The sequence below is a fragment of the Abramis brama genome (assembly GCF_963993115.1).
Source record: "Abramis brama genome assembly, chromosome: 13".
NCBI classification, from domain to species: domain Eukaryota; kingdom Metazoa; phylum Chordata; class Actinopteri; order Cypriniformes; family Leuciscidae; genus Abramis; species Abramis brama.
This window is the reverse complement of record NC_139975.1, coordinates 9213716-9229470: the sequence shown is the minus strand read 5'-3', so window position 1 is coordinate 9229470 and position 15755 is coordinate 9213716. Positions and strand designations below refer to the sequence as shown.

General features: G+C 35.6%; 1 protein-coding gene and 1 long non-coding RNA gene across 2 annotated transcripts in view; one reads left to right on the top strand and one right to left on the bottom strand.

The window, feature by feature from the left end:
- The window catches only part of unc5a (unc-5 netrin receptor A), a 183232-nt gene that overhangs the window by 71924 nt on the left and 95553 nt on the right, over positions 1 to 15755 (bottom strand). The window lies entirely within an intron of this gene.
- On the top strand, positions 11251 to 13427 carry LOC311094316. Its single transcript, XR_014608639.1, has 3 exons — positions 11251 to 11380; positions 11890 to 11969; positions 13308 to 13427. It is a non-coding gene; the product is annotated as an uncharacterized lncRNA (long non-coding RNA).

Sequence of the window (15755 nt, the reverse complement as noted above, 5' to 3'; positions counted from 1 at the left end):
ACAATAGTTTTCTATTTTTAAAATGTAATTTATTCCTGTAATGGGTCCAGTCTTCAGTCAAGTCAAGTCAAGTCAAGTCATCTTCATTTATATAGCGCTTTTAACAATGTAGATTGTTCCAAAGCGGCTTTACAGAGATACAAGGATAGTTTAAAGTAAGGGACTGTTCGTTTTTTATTTAAGGGGCCACCGGAGGAGTTTTGAGATCTGTTGTCAAAAAAGACATGACCCTCCCTTCGCCAGCAATACATTTTTCTATGACCCTCCAAAATGATTGTGAAAAAAGGCATGACCCTCCCCGATAATTTATTGATTAGCCTACTTCTGTACTGGTTTGCGCTTGGCAAAGATGTTCAGATAGCCATTGTTTTTTTGTTTTTTTTTAAACCATAAACTCTTGCTTTCTCATCTTACTAGGGCTGTAACGATAGACCAAATCTACGATTCGGTTCGTATCACGATTTTTGATTTGAAAAAAATCATGTTTTCGGTGCTGATGCGGTGTGACTCGTTCAACATGTGGGTGGCGTTGCGAATAAAGCATCTAAAAGCTGTCACAAAGAACCGGCAAAAGTAATGATTATTAATATGTCAAATATAGCAAGGAGACATTTTAATTGTTTATTAATAAACAAGTGTTTTCTGTGTCGATCTTCTCAGAACGCGCCAGAAAGAAATGCACATTTCATAAGCAGAAAGCAGTCTGTTGTCCTTCGTTATGAATTGTTCTGTTTAAAAGTAGACATTTCAAGCTTTCTATATATTTCTCAGGTAGAATTCGGTTCATTTATGAGACAAGAGTCCAGTTCACTCGCCCGCGCCTCCGTGTCATGATTAGGCCTATCTATTTTCTACTATATTTACTTCTTATTTATTAAATCCAGATGAAACATTGATTAAAATTAAGATACAATTAATAAAAAAACCAAAATTCACTTTAAAGAAAGGCTTTGTGCTTTCTGTTTGAGGTCTCTGTGAAATTTTTAAAGTCGCTTTCAGAGCAGTCATGTCCGTAATGGAGAACTGTCACGTCCATAACATTTTTTTTTTTTTTTTTTTTCACATAAATGCGAACACGAAAAATAAAATAAAAATAATATTTTATGTTCTGTGGAGGCCGATCTTTATTCATCCGGTGGGTATATATCTTTTGGTTTGCACAGTGTAATTTATAGAATTACTAAAAAATATTTTGCCACCTAAAAGTTAAAGATTTTTTGTGTCACGTCACATGTGTATTTCCCTCATATTAAATATAAAACGCATGTGTAGACTGATATTTTTCTAATGTCTTGACTCCTTTCAGACGTTTCAAAATATTGGTATTAAATGCATTTTCTGAGAATTTATATTTCAAGTTTTGACTGCAAATGTCACGTCCATAACACTGGAATCGCCCAATTTTAACGAATTTATCCTCAACTAGTTTTTGTGGTGTAGGTCTACGTATTTTATGTTAACTTAAATAATACTAATAGTAATTTAAAGATGTGGTAGCCCTACATCTTACACATCGTGGAAACAAAATAAGAATGGAAACTAAAATATGGTAGTATCGCGCTACAGCGCACATTCTATCAGCTGCAGTTCTGGCGCCTCAGTCCCAATACTGTAAAACTCGACGTACGTTCACATCACATGTTAATGCAGCGGTAGAGTTACACTCACAGGACACTGTGCACTTAACAAAAGTTCATTATTTGCTCGTGCTTTAAAGCTTTGCCGGGTAAACATCTCTTTGGCATTCTGTTCTGACATGATGCACTTTTTCTAAGCGCGAACTGAAGTGCGCGCGCACTGTCAAACAGCGCCAAACTGGATTTTTGTTGGGTCAGACCCATCTGATATCGAAGGGGGGCTGATAACGCGAGATCAACATGGAGCTAAATGGAAAAAAATAGCACCAAACAAGCCACTTTGAAATGTTGCTGTTTTCATGAATATAAAAGTTGGGTGACCCTCCCCCTAGACTAAAAACAAAGAATAAAAAGACATGACCCTCCCCTATTTTCCTCCGGTGGCCCCTTCCATAAATACCGAACGGTCCCTAACAGAGATTGTTTTGGCTTTATAGCAGTTCTTGAATAAAGTTATTTTCCAGCTAAAGTTAATTTGATTGATTCACTTCGGTCGCAACGATCATTAGTTATTAACTTAGGGGCCGCTAACACGACACCGTTTTAACAGGAAACTCTACACAGACTTTAAACGCGAAACCTGTGAGAACGCTGATGGCGTGCACATGCGTATTACGAGTTCAGTCTATTGGTATGCGCGTTTGAATATATGTGCGCAGGTTTGTAATTCCCTACAAACCAAGCCTTAAAAAACTACTTGTCTGGCCTTAACATTTTTGATACAGAATGTTATCACTTCGGGGTAGATACGCGAACCGAATTTTCCCGACAACGCTTTATCTGTAGAGTGGTAAAGAGATCCTCCATAGGGAGAGACTAGTTGGCACTTTAGCACCCCGCTATGACATCGGGTCCAGGCGCAGGTCCTTCATCAGATCTGGATACAGCCTGGATCCGGCAGGCTACGGGAAAACCTCGGGATAAACAAAAACTGTAAAATTAGCGTAGATGTCATTCTTCTTATGATGTAACGAGTACATCAGGATTTATGGGAAGTGTTCCCGGTTCCGGCTGACCTGATCTATGCAGCCTAACATTGAATTATAGAAGTCTATAATGTGTTATGTGCATGCTAGGTCAAAGAGATGTGTTTTTAGTCTAGCTTTGAACTGACAGAGTGTGTCTGCTTCCCGGACAATGGTAGGAAGACTGTTCCAAAGTTTTGGTGCTAAATAGGAAAAGGATGTCACATGATCCTTCAAAATCATTCTAATATGCTGATTTGGTGTTCAAGTAACATCTCTACATCAATGTTGAAAATGGTTGTTCTGCTTAGATGAATAGAAAGTTCGGTAACACTTTAGTTTAGGGTCCAGTTCTCACTATTAAAGGTGAACTAAGTAACTTTTTACCTTAACCGAACAGCTTCGGAGTCATTGGAATAGTTATATGACTTTTTTCGGGTTGAATGGTGGTCGTCTCGTACCCCCCAAGCGCCTGTGAGCCGAAAAACCACCCTTGCAACTTTGGGCCGGCGGGCAGCAGCGTCAGGAAGTATCGCGTGATATCAGGTCTCGCGATGTAACGAATTGCTTTACGGCAAAAAAATCTGCTAAAATTCTGTCAATATTGCGCTCCCTCACGCTGTTCGAACCCGAATGAAGAAGACGTTTTAAAGAATGTCCCATCTGCTTTGATGTCGTTGATCTACTAGCCTCTGGTATCTGAGAGTCGCCAACAAGTTTTTCGACAGTGTTGTCAAATAACTATTCCGAAGCTGTAGGGGGAGCTCTATAGAGAAACCTGCGAGCAAAAAGCGAGAATACAGCGAATAAATTCCCGAAACTGCATAGCCCTGTTTTAACTAGTTGCGTACACTAGCATGCATTTTTCTAGGATATTGGCTGTTTATTAGTACTTATTACTATAAGGTACATATTAATGCCTTATTCTGCATGGCCATATTCTACATCCCTTAATCCTACCCAATACCTAAACTTAACAGCTACCTTACTAACTATTAATAAGCAGTAATTGGGAGTTTATTGAGGCAAATTAATAGCTAGTTAATAGTGAGAATTGGACCCTAATCTAAAGTAAAGTAAAGCAGCCTGGTAACTTGTAAACAGGGAGCAGGGCATGAAACGGCACACCCTGATTTCCTAGAATTATAAAGAAGCCTGGAATCAGATTTCAAATGTGAGAATTTTGTAAAAAGCTCTCACCATTTCAGTCAGCAATCTACATGATACTCATTGTAAGTGGTTTTTGTTTGTGGTCCGTGACATGACATCTGAACCTGGTTCTCGCAGACCTATATGAGCCTGCCCTTGAGGAAGCCTCATTTATAGGCAGCGATATTACCTTTAGTTTAGACTGTTTGCCTGTGCTCCATGTATAAACAGTCTCTTTATGAAGCATTTGCAGTAATGCAGATCCCCTGGCTGGTGCTGACCTGGCCAGGCCAGTTAATGGGGCTGTCTGCTTCTGGATTACTGGAGCTGTTGACCTTGCCATCTGCTCCTGATGCCTCAACGCCAAACACTCTCCCTGTCTACCATTCAGACAGGATGAAATACAATTCCCATTAAAGGGAAAGTTGCTAATAATGCCTTATCAATTAGCCCCATTGCTATTGATTGATGTCTAGCAGGTGGCACGAGGCGATTATGTTCATTTAGAGGTACACTGAATGTCCTCGCCTCCTACTCGTTCGTTTGATGCTCATTACAGCCCAGGCCGTGATACATCAGCTACTGACTAAATCAGGCCTCTAATAGCCCATTAAATGTGGTTTTATCACTGTTGAGTCTAATATTTGCATTTCTACATTGTTACCAAGATGTTCTCAGATTTGTTGTCTCTATGATATCTGCTGTAAAAGTTATATAATACATAATCATACACACACTGCCGTTCAAAGTTTGGGGTTGTTAAGATTGTATTTTAGACTGATAATATTGTGAAACAATATTACTATTTGAAACAGTTTTAAAATGTGTTTAAAATGTTTTATATATTTTAAAATGTAATTTATTCCTGTGATGGCAAAGCTGAATTTTCAGCATAATTACTCCAGTCTTCAGTGTCACATGATCCTTCAGAAATCAATCTGATATACTGATTTGCTGCTAAAGAAACATTTCTTAATATATTATCAATGTCGAAAACAGTTGTGCTTCTTAATATGTTTGTGGTAAGTGATATATATATTTTTCCCAGGATTCTTCGATTAATAAAAAAGTTCAAAAGAGCATGTGTGTAATGATGTTTTACAATATTACTGTTTTTACTGTATTTTTGATCCAACAAATGCAGCCTTGGTGAGCATACGAGACCTCTTTCTAAAACAAAATATTATACCAATCCCAAACTTTTGAATGATGAATCATTATTAAATAAAGCATTCAAATCATCATGCAGCCATATTCATAGTCATGCTTGACAGCCCTGATATAGATAATTATGTTTTATGTATACATAATCAAATTTCTCTTACTATCTGCACATCAACTCTATTAGCACCTTTTCCAGGTAGTTTCAAAAACAACAATGAATAATAATGGGATTTCTCTGACTGGAACCCTGTTTTTTCTTCTTCTTTTCTGTTATTCAGAAAATGTAGGACCAGGAGGCCTGAGGTTTTAGAAAAATCTTAACGTGCCAAAGAATGTGTTCATTTAATCAAAGACATTATAGTTTGCATGAACTTAATTACACTGTTCTGAGAGTATGTGCAAAGGGTGGGAATAATTCTGACAGGTTTCCGAAAATTGCCCATAATTCATTTCACCTTAGGACATGCACTCACTCTCCTCTCCGACAAGTTAAACTATAGATCTATTTTTTATATATATGTTCCCCATATAATTCAGAAGGTTAAAAGACCACTGAATTTCACCTTTTCTACCTGAGATCTTGGCAGAATCCTGCCTCATCAATTAAAAGTGAATGTGCTAATCATCTTAGTTTGTCTGTAGGAACCCAGGAGCTTTACCAGAGAACAGTGAAAACAAGCTCAAAACGTTGGCACGGAGAAAAATCATACTTTGCTCATTTAACAAAATAAAAGAAGGGAATCAGTTCCAAAGGAAATTATTTTACTTAAACAAATTCACTTTCATTAGATTAAGAAAATATTAACAGAAATTCATGCAGCCAACTTGATCGAATGTTAAACTCTATTAAAAAGTCTTGCATAATCAAAACCAGGATCTCTAAGAGGCTAATGGGAAAATTAATATAATACATCTCTACTAGTCAAGTGAGATGTCTTATCAAAAGAACTCTCTCTAAAGAGACAAAACATTTTTTTTTTTGACAATTACTCTCAAAGTGTTGTCACAAATGACCGTGTAAGAGGGAAATATGATGTTGTCAGGTATGACGGATTTTGTGAGATAAAAGCAATCAAGTTCAGAACCACACTGATCCTTATGAAAACCTTGTGAAGGCAACAAATCAAATATAATCACACAATCCGAAGCATTTGCAATCTTTCCCCCATGTCTGAGACTACAGTGGATATTGCCATAATGGATCAGCCGGCATTCAGGTCTAGTCCATGCAAATCCACTGTCATCATTGATTTCTCTTTAAATGGATATGTCCTCATCTCTCCCGTCTTAGCTTATATTCCTCACACGAGAGGATGAGAAACCTGTGTGTGTGCGTGCGTGTGTGTGTGTATAAAAACAGGAGGAGAGAAGCTTTGAACTGGCCAGTGAAATACAATTGAGATAAGTTACTGGAGACAGGTAATGAGAACCAATAGACTCCCAGGAAAGAATCGATTGTGGACACTGATACACTGGAGAGGAAGGACAGATCGCTGCATTATTCTTCATTCGAGTAAACGCTGCAGATATAAGGGAGACGTGCACCAAGCAGACAGATACCAAATAGTAGTCGATAACTTGATATTTGCAAACTAAAACATCCTTCAGTGAGATCAAACTGCCTCAAGGTACCGATGACTGAAACCCTGATAAGAATGAAGAACTCTGAGCGGTCTGAGTCTTAATGCTGAGGGCAGAAACATGATGAAGACTGTGACATTTTAAGTATTGATCGCATATATAACATATTGATCTTGTGGGGCGGTTCTCATTAAGAAATGTCCATGTCATTTTTCACTCCAAAATTAAAAGACAAAAACAAAACCTTTTTTTTTTTGATGAGACATTATATCTCTCATGCTCATTACCATAATGCAGTAATAGAAAAATGATTTAGTCCAGACACAATGATTTCTTATTTAAATCCGCATTCATTTAAATATTGTATTATAAATACAATGAATTTTTTGCTTCATCGGAATGGTATGAAACTTGGTAAAGCTTTTGACACTTGCTGTGAACAAACAAACGAACGCGCACACACACACACACGATTCATATAAAACAATTTAAATAGTATTATTGTGCATTTTTCATAACAATAAAAGTTAAATTCTATAATTTTAAGTTCAATTTTTCAAACCTTTTTCATGTCACCAATAATTTCGTCTTTTAAAAGAAACCAAACTGAAGTCTGTGCTCCAAAGCATTTAATATTTATGAGTATATTAATATTTATTTAATATTTTAAGTTGGAAATTCCATTTTCAGTTCTATGCTCAAAAAGTAAATAAATGGATTATAACTACTGCATAAATATAATTTAGTACCATAAAATCCCCTCAAAATACATATTAAATTGAAAACATTATCGAACTAAAAAAGATTACATTCATTTCATTGAAATAAAAAGAAAAAATCTGTAATTTTTGACTGCCACACAAAATCCATTAAATTCCACAGATATCCTGTACCACATACTTGGTTTCTTGATTTTTGTCCTGTAGAATATTAAAGCACCCTTAAAACAAAATACAACTGCAGTTAATTCCAGAGAATATATATTTTATTTGATTAGTTTTATGTGTTTTTACTCAATACTCAACTGAATAGATGAATGGATATATGAATAAAATTGATATATATTATTAGCACAATGACACTACCTAAGAGACAACATCCATACAACACCGATTTCTTTTGCACCTGAGCAGGCAAGACAAGTGGAACTACTTTGTACTCTCCGCTTCAGTGAGCTGACATATGTTCGAGTTGTTTTTCTAGTCAAAAGGAAAAGTCAGAAGTCTTCTTTACTTAGTTCCCAGCTCTAACTTTGAGCCAGACTTTATGAAACTACACAGGAGACTATGCTTCCCGCTGCTCGCCTTTCAAAACACTGCTGACAGCACAATGTGGAAGTTGGAAGAGATCAATGTGGGTACCTTCGGAAACCTATACCATTGGACATCTGTTTGTCCTTCATCTCTGGCCAAACGCTGGCCATTCATCAGCAACACAGAGGCAAGGGGAATGGGGTGTCATGTTGAGACCTTGTACTGTCTCACTGCTGACAACGGATTGTATTCAAACAGAATGACAGTTACTGAAGTCATGCAATGCTTCAGCTAACACACTGCAAAATTTTCTTCTTCAGTATTTCCAACGCTATCTCACGACCAATTCGTACGAATTCGTATGAGGTGGCTAATCGTACAAATTCGTACGACCTCATTCATGCGATTCGTCTAAACCCCAGTGATGGGTACGTTTAGGGGTGGGGCGATATTTGAATTATCAATATATCAGTTGTGAGATTTTGGGCTGTGTTGGGCTCTTTTCCCATGTTATTGTTAGCGGAAAGAAAACATGCACAATTTACCTTTAAGTGTTTATTTCATTGCACTTTATTTGCTTCTTTAGATTTCAGTTACAATATCTTTAAAGGCTGTTTTCTCAAAATCTTTTTTCATATGCACTGAGCCAGAAATCTGACTGTAGCACTTCCATACGCCATACTTTTACAGTTTTATATATTCTATCTAAAGCATTTTACAGAGGGGTTTGTTTATATATAATTTGCCTGATTTTACACTCTAAAAAATGCTGGGTTGTTTCATGTTTGAGTCTAATTTGGACAAACCCAAAAATTGATTTAAATTAACCTAGGTTTCAATGGTTTAATATAACCAAACAGTTGGGGTTGGCAGTTAACAGTATTTTCTGTATTTATGTAATGATGAAAAAGATATCAAAGATTTCTTCTGTAAAAACCTAATATGAAACCTAATAAAATTCTAAGATGTCTACAAAATGAAACAAGAATTTTAAACCTGGCTTTCCCCAATGTTTAAATTTCTGTTCTGGAAATATATGCAAATTAGTGCATATTTAATTAGATAATGCCTATTTTGAATATTTAAACACAACATTTCAGAAAACTTTAGGGGAAAGTATCTATTTTTAATTAATTTAGTTTTTTTTTTTTACCCTATTCACTGTCTTGTCTGATATTAAAATATTATATTAAATTTTAATTTAAAAAAAAAAAAAAAAAAATCATATTTTTGGCAGTACAGGGAAAAGCAACATTGCAATGGACATTAAAATCTGACAAAACTCTGTTGTTTTTAATATGTTGTGATCTTGTAAACATGGTCTGAAGTGTCATAATCTTAGTTTCCAGTGGGCAAACATACACTAAGTAAGTGATGTAGGTGACAGTCAAACAGACTAACCGACTGAATGAAGAATGTGCGTGTGCATTCACAATGAGACTCAACGCTAAATAAATAAACACAATGTACTGTCTGACAAAAGAAACTGAATGCTAATAGTCTAGCATGTGTGTGCATGTGTTATAGACCGTTGACAGGAGTTTATGCCTGTCTGCTCTAATACCTAGCGGCACATCCTCCATCTTAAGAAATGCGACATTCCTCTGAAAATTGTTGCAGCTCCTCCGCAACATGTCATCCTCACGTCAGCTCTCCCAATCAGCTGTCATGCTGTGAATTGGAGGTTTTAAGTAACAGATCACTTCTGAATCCTAGCACACGCGTGACGTGCATCCCTATGCCCCTACACTGCCTCTGCCAAGGAGCGTCAAACAAACACACAAACATCCGAGCCGTACCCGCCTCCTCCTCCTCAGAGAACCAGGGGAAGACGCTGAACAGGAGAGACGGAAAGCCCTTTAGGAAATTCTTTTATTCTATTGACGCTAGGAACAATACTTGTAGGAAGCTGAGCTGAGTGCTTGTCAGCAGATCCTAATCAATCATGAGATGAGTAAAATAACAGAAAACACTGTGCCCACAAAAGAACAGGTAAAGCAGAATAAAACAAATCAGCCACATCTCCGGCTACATCGCTTAAACCGCTCTCTGAGGGGAGGAATTACAAAATAAAATCATGAAACAAATAGGAAACTGCAGAGAAACCATGCTGGACTTGTTTGAGGGAATTGGCACTTTCATTGTTTTATAACAATAAAAAAAAAACATAGTTCAGAGATCCGGTGTTCTCGGAAACGTGGCCACAATTGGCTTATTGCTTTCATAAAATAGCCGCAGTTAGAAACAAATTAAACCAATGTTCAATAAATAGTTACATAACTTACATTTATAAATAACAACAAACAATTATTCTGCCAAGTACTATAAGCCATTAGAACGACCACAGGGACCACTTATAGTTGCCAAGAAAAACAGAATCTAAACACATTAATATAGGCTGTCTCAATCCATCTCTAGTACAAAAGTAGAAAAATAGTTTAAAGCACTGAAACATTGTAAAACAACAGTGAGCATCAAAAGATGATCAAAATCCATTCCATCACAGAATCCTATCCAAACGCCGTTAGCATTATGCTAACCTATTAGCAATACATGAATGCTACTGAAAACACACACACAGAGGAACCATTTCAGTAATATGTGATGTTATATTAAATTCAAAATACATGAACATGTTTTCATGTATAACAATTACACAGTAGCTGTTTATCATCGATTAAAAGTTGTCTCAGCCAATGAAATGGCTTTGATCAGGAAGGGTCATATGATTCTGCAGGGGACAGAATCTTGCTTGACAACAAAACTGGTGGAAACCAAGTTAGAAATCTGGTAACAGCTGTTTGAAATCTAATTAAGCGTCAAACATTTAAATGAATGCTACTATTACAATTAAAGTAACAACCACAATAAATTGAACAGATAAAAAAGGGGGAAAAACGATGAACTAAAGGTTTTAAATTTAAATAAAAAAATGTTGCACCAATATGTAATTATCTACACCAGTGCAGTATCCATGATCAGACTATAGCGGTACACTGTAACAAATTTCTGTAGTTTTCACAGCATTATTACTGTAAAATGAGCAAATGCTTACTGTAAAACCTGTATACAGCATGTTACTGTAGATCTGCAAAGCATCATGGTCAATTTTCAATGGCGGGTAAATTCTACAGTAAAAATATTTTTTCTGTGAATCACAATACAGCAATTTCTTTGCCATGCAGCTGAAAAGCTACGAGATTCCACACTTTTATTGGAATTTTAACTTCAGAAAGGTAACTTTGCTGATTTATTTCCAGTTTACTCTTGTAAAGTTACCTATTTGTTCAACTTTAAGAGTGCACCAAGTAAACGAGCGTCACACTTCCTAAACTCGTGTTTGTGTGCATTTATGTATATATATTTGCACATAATTTCGATAGATTTTCTAATCTGGCAACATTCGATAACGTCATAATGAATAAAAATTCAATTGGAATTGTGTATGTGTATGTGATGTATATGTTGGCGCGCTAGACTGAAATTTGATCCCCATACGCTTGGATATTTCTCTTGCCTGCCCTGCTAACGTCAACTGAACTGTCACCGCCGCGCCGACGACACCGCGTCCGCGTGAAGCAGAATAGTGAAGCCAGCCGAGTCGCCGACTCGACAGAAAACGCATCTAGAGGTAAGATAACACATTTTTCATAGGATCATGATTTTTCTGAACTTCATCGCAGGTCAAACTGCAGAAACGAGATTGTTGATAGCCTAATTTGAAGTGCCATTCCTTCAAATGTCCTTCACATGTGGGAGCATAGGCGTATAGGCGACTGTAAAGATTTGTCTTATCTGGCAACATTACATTTGATTTATAACGTCTTCAATTTGATTAAAGAGTAACGTGTAGCCTTGTTGAATAAAATTAACTTGTTTGTGTATTTGATGTATGTGTTGGCGCGGTAGCCGTTTGAATAATCTCACTCGTTTTTTTTTTTTTCATGCTAATGCTAACGTTGCCGCCTGAAGAGACATTTAAGCGGGTCGATTCGAAAGTTTTATTCATGACTCGTGGAAGCATAATAATATACTCGCATTGTATTAAGATTTTTCGAGATCTTACTAGTTCATTTATTTACCATTTATTGTATTTGTGATTTTTAAAAGTTTTTTTTTCCTGTTTATTTTGTGTTACAGGAAACTTCCACCCAAGCAGATGTTACGTTGAGGCTCAGATTTCCCTGCCAAGCACTCCAGTCCAAGGCTCATCATGCTCGGTAAGATCCCGGCACTAAACATACACAATAGATCCCAATTTTAAGTGTATAAGTATATTAAGTGTTAAGTATATTTTTTTTTATCGATTCACTGTGTGTGAACAAAGTTTTACGTCATCTTGCACTTAGATTCCAAAGTGTCCAAAGTGTTAAAGTGGCGTAATATCCAGAATGGGTATAAGAGACATGAGACTGAACACACTGAAAAGCTTTTGCACTGCTCATATGCTAAGAGAGAGATTAGACAATAGAGCTGCACGATTCATCTTAAAAGACTGTGATCTCGGTCATCAAGACCTTTCCATTCGTCTGTCTATTAAACTTTGACAAAATCATATCACAACATTCAAATCTGTGTTGGCGCTACCGTTGACCCAGAGAGAGAAACGTTAGTCATGAAACAGCTTCACAAACAGTCTTTTAAATAAATATCATACATTAGAATTTATCCAGAGATAAGCACTTATTTGTTATTGATATATTTTTGGCTAGGAATAGGAACAAATATTTGAGTAGTCATTCTTTAACCACCTACCCGACTAGTAAAATAATTCTCAAAGTGTTTATTTGGGTTTATATGGACTGTTGTGTAATTGTTAAACATCAAACTTTTATTTTTTATTATTAACTTTTCTACCATTTGCATGGTGAGTTAAAATAAAAGTTTTATGTCTAACAATTATTTAAAAATATATTCAATTTTAAATATTTATTTAAAAGACTGTTTGTGAAGCTGTTTCATGACTAACGTTTCTCTCTCTGGGTCAACGGTAGCGCCAACACAGATTTGAATGTTGTTTTATGATTTAGTTTAATAGACAGACGAATTGAAAGGTCTTGATGACCGAGATCACATTCTTTGAAGATGAATCGTGCCGCTCTATTGTCTAATCTCTCTCTCAGCATATGAGCAGTGCAAAGGCTTTTCAGTGCGTTCAGTCTCATGTCTCTTATACCCATTCTGGATATTACGCCACTTTAACGACAAATTTCATCCTCTCTTGGAAAGAAAGTGGCTAACTTCTTTCAACCTCATCTACAAGCAAGGACAAAAATAAAGCAATTGAATTTGAATTGGTATCGATTCTGGAATAAAAAAAAAATAAAAAAAGATTTTAGAATCTACACGATAGCTAGGTTAATCGATTTTTCTCTCCAAGCCCTAATATATAAAATGTGTGTTTTAAGTAAGCATTTTGGTTTATAGAGAAGTGGACATTGTATTACATGTTGATTGGCTAAATCAAATGATCCAATCAAACTTTTATATATATTGTCATCAACCCATCTGTCTTGCTTATAAACTTTTCCATTAATAATTAATTTCTTCCACTGCAGGGTAGAAGACTCCAGCCCAGGACGTTGACTAGTTTAGGCCCCGTTTTGAAGGAAAATACAGTTCTGGGAGAAAAACAACATTCAGGGACTAAATTCTACTGTTTGAAATCCTGCTGTTTTAAAATAATTTAATTTGTCTTTTATTCATTCTAATTTTAACCAAACATTTTAATACATTTGAACAGGATTGATTTGCATGTTCCGAAAAGTGTTGTTGTATACAAAACTAAATTAAATGTTAACAGAAAAATGTTTACCTATTGAAAAAAATTTTTTTTTTTTTTTGCTATTTATTTTATGAATTTTGAAATTTAAAGTGTGAAGTTGTCAATAAATGGCATTTTTGTGATAAAAACAGTGTCTTCATTTTACAGTATACAAAATTAATGCAGTAATCCCTATTACAGTAGTAAAATTTGTGAGGTGATGAAACACAGTACTGTGATTATTACTGTAAAAAAGTTTACAGTATTTTTAAAGTTACTGTAATTAAGTTTACAGTAAGCATACTGTGAAATGAACTACAGCAACTTACTTGCTAATTGCTGCCAGCAAGTTGCTGTAAATTTCACAGTATTCTTTTTACAGTGTACAGTTCATTTTGTGCAGCCCCTCAACTTCACACAGTTGTTCCCGTCAAATTAAAGGTAATGTCTTTGGTCATTGCACGTGATAAGATGCCTGTGTAATTCTGGGACCGAGCTTATGGAACGAGCTGCTTTCATTTATTAGATCTTCTATTCTTACCACAGGAACTTGCTGAAAGCTCATTTAGCATTGGCAGCTTATAACAGGTAATCTCTATGTGGTGTTTGATTTGTTAATATGCATGTTTTATATTTTTTCCTTTTATGTAAAGCACTTTGGTTAACCTCGGTTGTTTTTTAACAGTGCTATATAAATAAACAAGGCAAGACAAGCTTTCAATGCGTTTATTTATCAGGGGTGCAACCTTTTTAATAGGGTGACAATCCATTATTTAAGGCCACATTTATTTATTTATAACATGACTGTAATCATTGTGTCCCATGGCAAGCCTAATACTTATAAATTAGTGTGGCAAGTTTATAGAATAAGCTTTGACCTTTATGTAGCTTGCAAACCTAGCTTGCAGCCTACGGCTGATCTAAATTATTATTATTATAAATAAATATAACAGTCTTGTATAATGCAGCTATTTCTGTAGTTTTATAAAAGCTTTCACTTTGTGCATAGCAACATCTGGTTAAATCACTGGAAAGCAAAGGATTTTGGCTTTATTATTAAATAAGATTATTTAACTAGATTCTAAAACTGACATTTGTTGAAGTTCAATTATTAAAGAGGCAGTTTTTTTCAATTTTCAAACTTCTTTAGTGTAATGCTGCTGTTTAAGCATGGAAAAAAAGTCTGCAAAGCTACAAAGCACAAAGTCCACTTCAAAGAGAGTTATTCGCCTCGAAAGTGGCCTTGAGTTTTCTTCCATGAAAGTGCATGTCACAATATTCCTCATTTAAATAATTCACGGCCCAAGTCATACACTGCAAAAAAATAAAATGATGATAATAAAAAATAAAAAAGGGGCAAGGCCTGATTTCAGTACTAAAACTTGTGGTTATTGTAAAGGGCATGATATTTCCAAAACACGCTCAAATCGGTTGACCAATCACAACACACGTGTCCAGCCGACCAATTAGAGCACACTGCGCTTTTCGGAAGGAAGGGCTTCATCTGTGTTTTTTGACAGACTGGGAAGGGAGATGCTGCAATAATGTAAAATGAGAAAAATAAGGTGTTTTTTGAACATTCAAGCATGAAAACCTATGGAAGCTTGTTTCCGCCAAAAAATAAAACATTTTAAAAGATAATTGTGACTTTTTATCTCACAATTGCGAGTTTACATCTTTATATCTCGCAATTCTGAGAAATAAAGTCAGAATTGCGTGAAATAAAGTCGCAATTGCATGTTATAAAGTCATAATTGCGAGATATAAAGTCAGAATTGTGTGAAATAAAGTTGCAATTGCGTGTTATAAAGTCAGAATTGTGAGATATAAAGTCAGAATTGCGTGAAATAAAGTCGCAATTGCGTGTTATAAAGTCAGAATTGCGTGTTATAAAGTTAATAAATTCTGACTTTTTTTTCTCGCAATTGTGACTTTATACCACGCAATTCTGACTTTATAACACATAATTGCGAATTTATATCTCGCAATTCTGACATCTTTTCTCAGAATTGTGAGATATAAACTCACAATTGTGAGATATAAAGTCCAATTCAAAGGAAAAAAAAAGACAGACTTTTTTTTTTTTTACCTCAGAATAGTTTATATCTCACAATTATGACTTTATAACACGCAATTGTGACTTCATATCATGCAATTCTGACTTTATATCTCGCAATTGCGACTTTATTTCTCAGAATTGCAACTTTATATCTTGCAATTGCGACTATTTCTCAGAATTGCG